Source organism: Sceloporus occidentalis, unplaced genomic scaffold, assembly GCF_023333645.1.
Source record: "Sceloporus occidentalis isolate IW3139 unplaced genomic scaffold, rSceOcc1.0.p SCAF_144, whole genome shotgun sequence".
Taxonomy (NCBI): Eukaryota; Metazoa; Chordata; class Lepidosauria; order Squamata; family Phrynosomatidae; genus Sceloporus; species Sceloporus occidentalis.
The window spans coordinates 2419340-2426895 of NW_028317124.1; positions in this window are offsets into that span (position 1 = coordinate 2419340).

Genomic DNA, 7556 nt, shown 5'->3' on the forward strand with positions numbered 1-7556 from the left:
ACCTTATACGTTTCGGCTGGCTATCGCGCTAAGGAAGTGCCTTCAGGAACCGTTCCTTTGGGAAGTTTTACGCTTTACGACACATCGGAAGATCGTCTGCTTGCACCACACTCCGTCTTTACCCACGAGGTATTTCTTGAGCGCTTTCTCAATGCCAGTATGAGCCAACAAGGTCAAGGTTTAAGCAGCAGACAGGGCGGGGGACATCAAAGTGCATGCGTTACGCTGACACTGTCATCATATGTATTGTGATGCATAAATAAAACACACCTAGACATGTCATTCCTGCTAATAACTCCTGCTAATGAGCAGCCAAAACCAATTTGTATGGTGAGCTGCGCCGATCTCCTTACTACGAATGACACAACAGACAACTATTTCATCTCTTGCATCTATTCTTATGTGTCATGCATCCTTCCTTGAACAAGACACCTCTGTGCCGCCGCATCGTTAATTACAATATGAATCATTCCGTTAATCTAGCTGCTAGTGTTTATAAAATCTCAGATCTGGGTCTGTAAATCACCCAACCGTATAACATGAAAGCCGGTCCTGCCCTGTCTCCGACCAGACTTATAAACCGCTCCTCGTCATCCCGGAGAAGGCTTGTGTGTCTTCCGGAGAACGTACGGCGTTCCTGCGCCTCTCAGCTGTGGCTCATAGCAGTCACCCCTTTATATCGGGACTAAAGCTGGTGAGGCACAAGCCGCTTTCCATCACATTCTCATCTGTCAAGTGCCACCATCAAGGAGATGGAGAAGGGGCTCGACACGGATGAACAAGGAAGGAATTTGGAGGAACCCATAAAAAACAATACTGGACCAACTGCTCCTATACTTGGCCCACATGTGCGAATGACCTTCTAATCCGTGTTAATTTTTCTCTTTTTTGCCTCTTTTTCCTTCTTATTCCTCTGAAATATTTTGCCTTTGCGCTCTCGATCCTCATCAATTCTCCGCCGACCAAACGTCTCCTTTCTCGTATCGCAAGCTTCTTCTATCTGAACCTAGCTGTCTCTCTCTACACCTCCACCTTTGCATTAGCTCTTAAAAACGTAGCCCCAACCACGGCACACTGTGAAAATCTGAATCTGCGACGGGTTTGTTGTAATATACATTCATGCTACGCTCCTTTTACCCAGCCAATCAAAACTTTACCTTCCTTATCTCATTGTTGCTCCCTGGTGGCCTTTTCCGCGATAATTTCAATTTTCTACCATGCCCAGTCACAACCACCCCTTCCACTAGACACACATTCAATGTCTCCTTTTCCAGTAACTCAGCCTCTTCACTTCCCCTCTCAGCTTTTGTAACCCAAACCTCTTGTCCATGCCCTCATTATCTCCCACCTTCACTACTGTAACTCTTAGCTGATCTTCCCCATACCCGTCTTGGCCCTCCACAGTTCCGCTACCCACATCCCCTCACTTATCTCCGAATACGCTCCCACCCAGTCTCTCTCCTTATCTGATAATCTTCACCTAGCCCTACCCGAGCTTACCAGACCCTCGCCTTCTCTCCAGTCCTCCAAACAATCCCTTAAGAACCAACAAGTTATCTCCCTTCCTCCTACCTACTTCTGCCTCACCATCCCGAGCATCGCTCTTGCCGTTGGGTGTCTCCCATCATACCTTCTTACTCCCCAGTCAGGAGGTACATAGGTCTAGCAATTATGGCCTTAGTGAGGAGGACTATGAGACCTCTTGTGTAAAATACCCCGACCTTCTTCTAGAAGATTTCCGTATGCGGAAATCTTGTTTCACATTCTGTTTCCATGAATCCATTTTATCCTTAGATGAACGCTCTGTCCCGATGCCTCCGAAGCAACTACATAACCCAAAAATTGGAACTGTCTCGCGAAAACTGGGACGCTAGGGAGGTATGAAGATATCACCTGGGGTGAGAGCACTGCCTGAGGAGCAATGGTCAACCACACAGACGAGGTGGGGGGCAAATCCCCCTCTCTTGCCCTCTCATGTCTTGCCCTGCAGACGCCCACGTCTTCGCTAGACAAAGGCTTCATTATCGGTTCCGTGTAAACGCTCCTCTGAAGGCCTGGGCGTTTGAAGAAGGAAAGTCCTCTCAGATTGAAAAAAAGAAAATCCTCTGTAATTACACGCGCTATCTGTTTTCTTCTCCTTGTGCATTTTCTTTTAAATTAATCTCTTAATTACCGTAAAGCGCACAAATTCATATTTTATGGGAATTGTGTAACAGCAGTCCTGTTCCTTAAAAGACACGTTGTGGAGTTTGGACAAACCCAACTTAAGACTCCGTTCCTCTTGGACTAATTGCAGTTATATCAAGCGTTATAGTAAATAAGTACTGTACATAATATAATGTTTTCAGGCAGCTGCATATCAGCCATTAGTTTGGTTCTCGCTCTGTTATCTGAGCCCTGATCTACTAAACACCCCGACTCCTTATCATACTGCCTGTGGGGAACAATAGGATGGCTCAGTCTTAATCACCCAGCTGGACTCTCTGACTAATGAAAGTCTATGGAGAACGGACTTCATTAGCATTGCCATAAAGCATCAGCTCGGTGTGGTGTTTGAGCCGGGAAAGTCACCCAAAATATACCTTTGATTATTCTAAAATCAGTTGATGAGTTAATGATCCTTTCGCACAAAACATGCATTGTACAGCGCTGCGGAATATGACGGTGATATATACATCAATAAATAATACCGTAATACATTTTGTTTACGGAAAATGCTATGTGGTTCTAATCAAAACTGAAATCGCAAACATGCATCCATTGTGTCTCTGAGCGAAAAAAACAACCCGAAATGTCTCTATGTATTTTATTTATTTTTTTATATTATTACATGGAAGGCGTTGTGTGTTTTGGACAGAAAAATCTGTTCCGAACAACCTTTGAGCCTGAAACTATTCTCTGAAATAAGATACTTTTGAGAAAGTAACATGGAAATTGGATCTTTTCCACCTCCTTCGTACAAACGGCGTATCAAGAACAATAGGCTAAAAAAAAGTGGCTAAAGCCAGGAGCTCCAGCCATCGGAAACAAAGAGATCTCAAGCATTCTTGGTGGAAGCGCGGATCGGGGATTCCAGAGGCGCCTTCCACGTCGCGGTTTGGGACTTTGGGCTGCAAAGACACTGAAGGTGCTTCTAGAATCCGCACTCATTTATTTATTTGAAATGTTTATCCGCGTGGCCCCATTTACGCCAAAAAAACATAGAATTAACCGGCAGATCGGCCCCATCCGGCCAAGACTCAAACCTTAATCAGTCGCTGGTCTCGTCTTAGATTCAGGAGCCGTATGCCGATCCCATGCGTGTTTAAATCCCCTCGCTGTATCACCCTCTACCACTTCTGCTGGGGGGCTGTTCCACTTATCTACTACACCCATGACTACTCTTGATCGTGACCTCATTGAATAATTCTCGGCAGACGGATCGAAGCGCAAAGCAGTTGAACAGGTCGGTCCTATGTCATTAGTCTTCCCTTGCGTGTTTTAACCCATTAACTGCTGGATGGAAAAGAAAAAAAAACCAACCTTTGCTCATCTTGACAGACCAAGAGCGGCCGTCTACGGGTATTTGTGTCGATGGGACGACGACGACATCACTGATCCTATCGATTGACTCCAAAGCCTGGGGACAAACATCCACGGTGCCAACGAGCCGTCCTGAACTTTGGACGTCTAGCGTGGATTAAGAGGAAAGGGGGGTGAGATACTCGTTTACACTAGGTTTTTTTATTATTATTATTATTATTATTATTTGAGGTTCTTTGAAATTCTGGAAAGACGTGATTTCTGGGGCCCCGTCTGTGTTTTATCTGAGATTTTAATCTCTTTTCACAGATTCCTGCTCAGAATTCTAAGAAGCGCCGTCCCGTGCGAGTGTTATGTCTCTGAATTCTGTTGCCGGGACGACGGTCTCGTTACACGATAACTCAGTGACATCATTGGGTTACACGGAGATTGTGACTGTATGTTTAAAAAAATAAAAAATAAAGTGTTTTTTTTGTTTTCTCTCAAAGTATTTTTTCTTAATCTTTTACTTATTATTATTATTTATTTTTTTTAGCATTTTTTTCGTAGCAAGGATATCCCATTTAGCAATGAAGGCCCGATGAAGGCCCAAGAGGAAACCATACAGGATTACCTATTAGCCCAGGGGTCCCAAGTTTGGAAAGCGTGCCGGAAAGGCTTCATAAATTCAATGCTGTCAAAAATCGCTGAAAACAAAGCTGTGTCAAAATTGACACGCGTGTTACGTTATAACACGGATACTCGGTTTGTATGTTACAATGCGGTTACGGGTATGTTTTCGTTTTTGTTGTTAAATTTGTTGGTGAATTCACACAAGAATTGCTTGCGGGATTTTTGCGAATTTTTATTTGAACAGAAATGACCAATTTTGTTAATTTGTCCCAATTTCTAAAAAAAACGAGGAGGAACAATAACGAAACAAACGAAAACAAAGCGGGGAGCTCAGAATTTTTGTTCTTTCAAGCATTTTGTAGCTTTCTCTCACTCACTCACTCACTCTCATTCACGCTCGCTCCCACTCCCTCGTCAGACATATTCTTGCATGCGCCGGGGAGGTGGGAAGACAACTGCATTTCGGGGTGTCTTGGGACCTCTGTTTCCCGTTTTCCCTATTATGAGTACAGTAGGAGGTCAGGCATTAGCCCAAATTAACCCTCCGATAACCAACCCATTTTTGTCATAACCCACCCCAGTCGCCACACCAAAATTATCAATTAGTCGTAGGGTGTGGCTGCGCATGTACTGATGTTACCGGAGCTTTATAAAAATATATTAACGGGGATAACAAGGAAGCCTCATCACTTCACCTAAATTGGGCCAATGGCTGGTTATAAGGAGCCACGTTACGTTTTTATGCCATTGGTCGCAGGCTGCAGCACACGGTCTGCCCGACGATGAATATTACAATATTTAATATTGAAAATAATTAAGTATTTCGCTTAATAATTGTGAGTCAATTTTGTCAAGTAGATTATTCACTCGAACGCCGTACGACGCCGACTACGCAATTACCGCTGTGCAAGATTATTTTTTTTGTTTGTTTTTTTTTTTTTTTTTTTTTAAATATGGTGTAATTTGCTACATAGTTGTGTATCATTAAAAGATTTAGCTCCGCTTCCAGTGCGGACTTGCTCGCTAACAAGCCCACGCTTTACACACACACACACACACACACACACACACACAAAAATACGGCTTGGGTCAAATAACTATAATTTCTAGGTCTCTTATTTTAGTCACAAAAAAAGGGAGGATACGGAGATCGAGCCATAGTATTTGTATTTATTTTAACAAAACAAAATGTAGCGAGCAAGCCCTCGAGCCGCGCGCACTCCGTAGGAAGCCAAAAAAATTCATTCCACAAGAAATTCTACAACCGACAGAGAAACTCGGCGTTTTGTTTACGTTTTTCTAAATGGTTCTGCAGCCTTTAAGATATTTTATCTCATTTCCAACCCTATGTTTTTGACATTCCATTAACCATTAAAATACCAAGGATGGAACATAGAGGACAAAGTGAATCTAGAATTTCCAGTCGTGGGGGAGCCCCTAGAAAGGGGGCAAATGATCTATAAAAAGTTAATTTCTGTAGGGTAGGGAGGCTTAGGAGCTTCCCTGGCAGAAATAGAGAGCCTCCTTCCGGGGAAGAGAGAATCCTGCTGATCGGTCGATGACCGACCAGCAGCTCTTCTCCCATCATAAAAATTACATATAAATCCTACAAAAAAAAAAAAAAAATTACAGATGTGGTCAACATAATACTCAATTCTGGAACCCTCAGACGCCCGTTGATTTAGCAGCTCTAGCTAGTTGTCTCCCCGTTGATTTCGTTTATGGAACCTGTCATTGAAGTGGTAGCTTATTTTGCAGTTATCACGCCTAGCTACATCGTGATGGCCCCATCCCCCATACCAACCGGAACATTCTTCTCAGAAGAAGATTTTTAGGCCTTTTCATGGAGCGCCTTGAAATGCGCCGATTTCGATAGTTTGCGCATCTGTGACATTGGAGGCATTTTTGTCGTTGGAGGCAGCTGGAAGCCATCATCCCCAACATTTTGGTTCGGTTATAATTTGCCCCAATGTCCGCTGATTGAAGCCCAGAATATTCTAGTCTTCGCTGCCGTCGTTGCACATATTTTTCCTGCTCGCTCACTTCATGAGTCCCCATATCTGCCGCAGAATGAGACACTAACAATAGGAGAGAGAACTTAATGGGGAGGAATAATTATCATACCTGGGAACCTCTCAGGGAAGGTTACCAAGAGCACCCCAATACTAGAGAAGAGGTTTTGTGGGGGTAGAGTTGTCAGTGGAGGCAGGGCTAGCCTCGCATAGGGGTACAAGCTAGCTCAAGACAGTCTTAAGTAGACAGGAAGTATAAGGGGAAGTGGAAGGGGAGTGGCTGAATGCCAAAGATGGCTGCTCCCATGGTATATACACAATGCAAGCTTTTAATACATATTTATATATTCACATTAATTATATTGGACTATAAAACATAGCATTTCTAAAATTGCATAACCCCCAACAGCAACTTATTGAGAAAACCAATAAAAAAAAACACAAGTCGCGTATTAAGTTTTTTGTTTTTTTTAATTTGGCATTTTGTTATCTGCATTTATATTAAGCAAAGTGCATCTTTTTTATTTTTCTCGTTTATACACATTGCACAATACATAAATAATGATGCTTATAAAAACGTCTTTGATATTTACAAGTAATAATATATTTATATATAACATAAAATACATTTCTTTTAATAAATCTCAGTTTTTTGTTTTGTTTTTTTGTTTGTTTTTTTGTTTTTGTTTTTTTTACGGAGTCCATTTTTTTTTTTCTCCAAAAGCACTACAATGCTTAAAAGTTCCAAAGAGTGCCCCCATCTTGTCCATTTTAAACTTCGATATTCAGAAAAATAGCTTATGTTGATCATGCTCATTGAGCTTGGAACAATGTAAAAAGTATCATACCCTACGTATGATCTTCTGAAACAGAAATAATCCCTTCCCTGTGCATAACGTGTACCTTTTAAGTAAGAAATTATTGAGCAAATACTGTATGTTTCATTAAATCTCCTCCCCAGACATAAGAATTTTCAAGATTTTTCTTTAACCCCCCCCAAAAAAGTCAGAAAAATTTTACTCCCGCATCCTTAGAAGTCCCATTTAGAAATAATTATAAGGTTAATAGGGGACTCTCAAAGGATAACGGGGAAATCTCTCCAAATTGTCTTTACCTCCTATAGTGCCTGTATACTGCGCAATAAAATAAAAAAAAAAAAATAAAAAAAAATGCAGAAATGTCATTTCATTAAAAAATAAAAAAAAATATTTACTGTCCCGTTAAATTTGCTTCTAGAACAAAGGCTAAGGAAATTTATTTGCAAGTCGAGTATTTTCTGCACAGTATACATGCTTCCGCAAACCTATACGTCACAACGCTAAAGGATTTAACCCCTTACAGCTTACAAAGGGAAGCTGAAAGGGGTTAAATCTGGTGGGAAAAAAAAAATACATTTAAAAAAAATGTAAA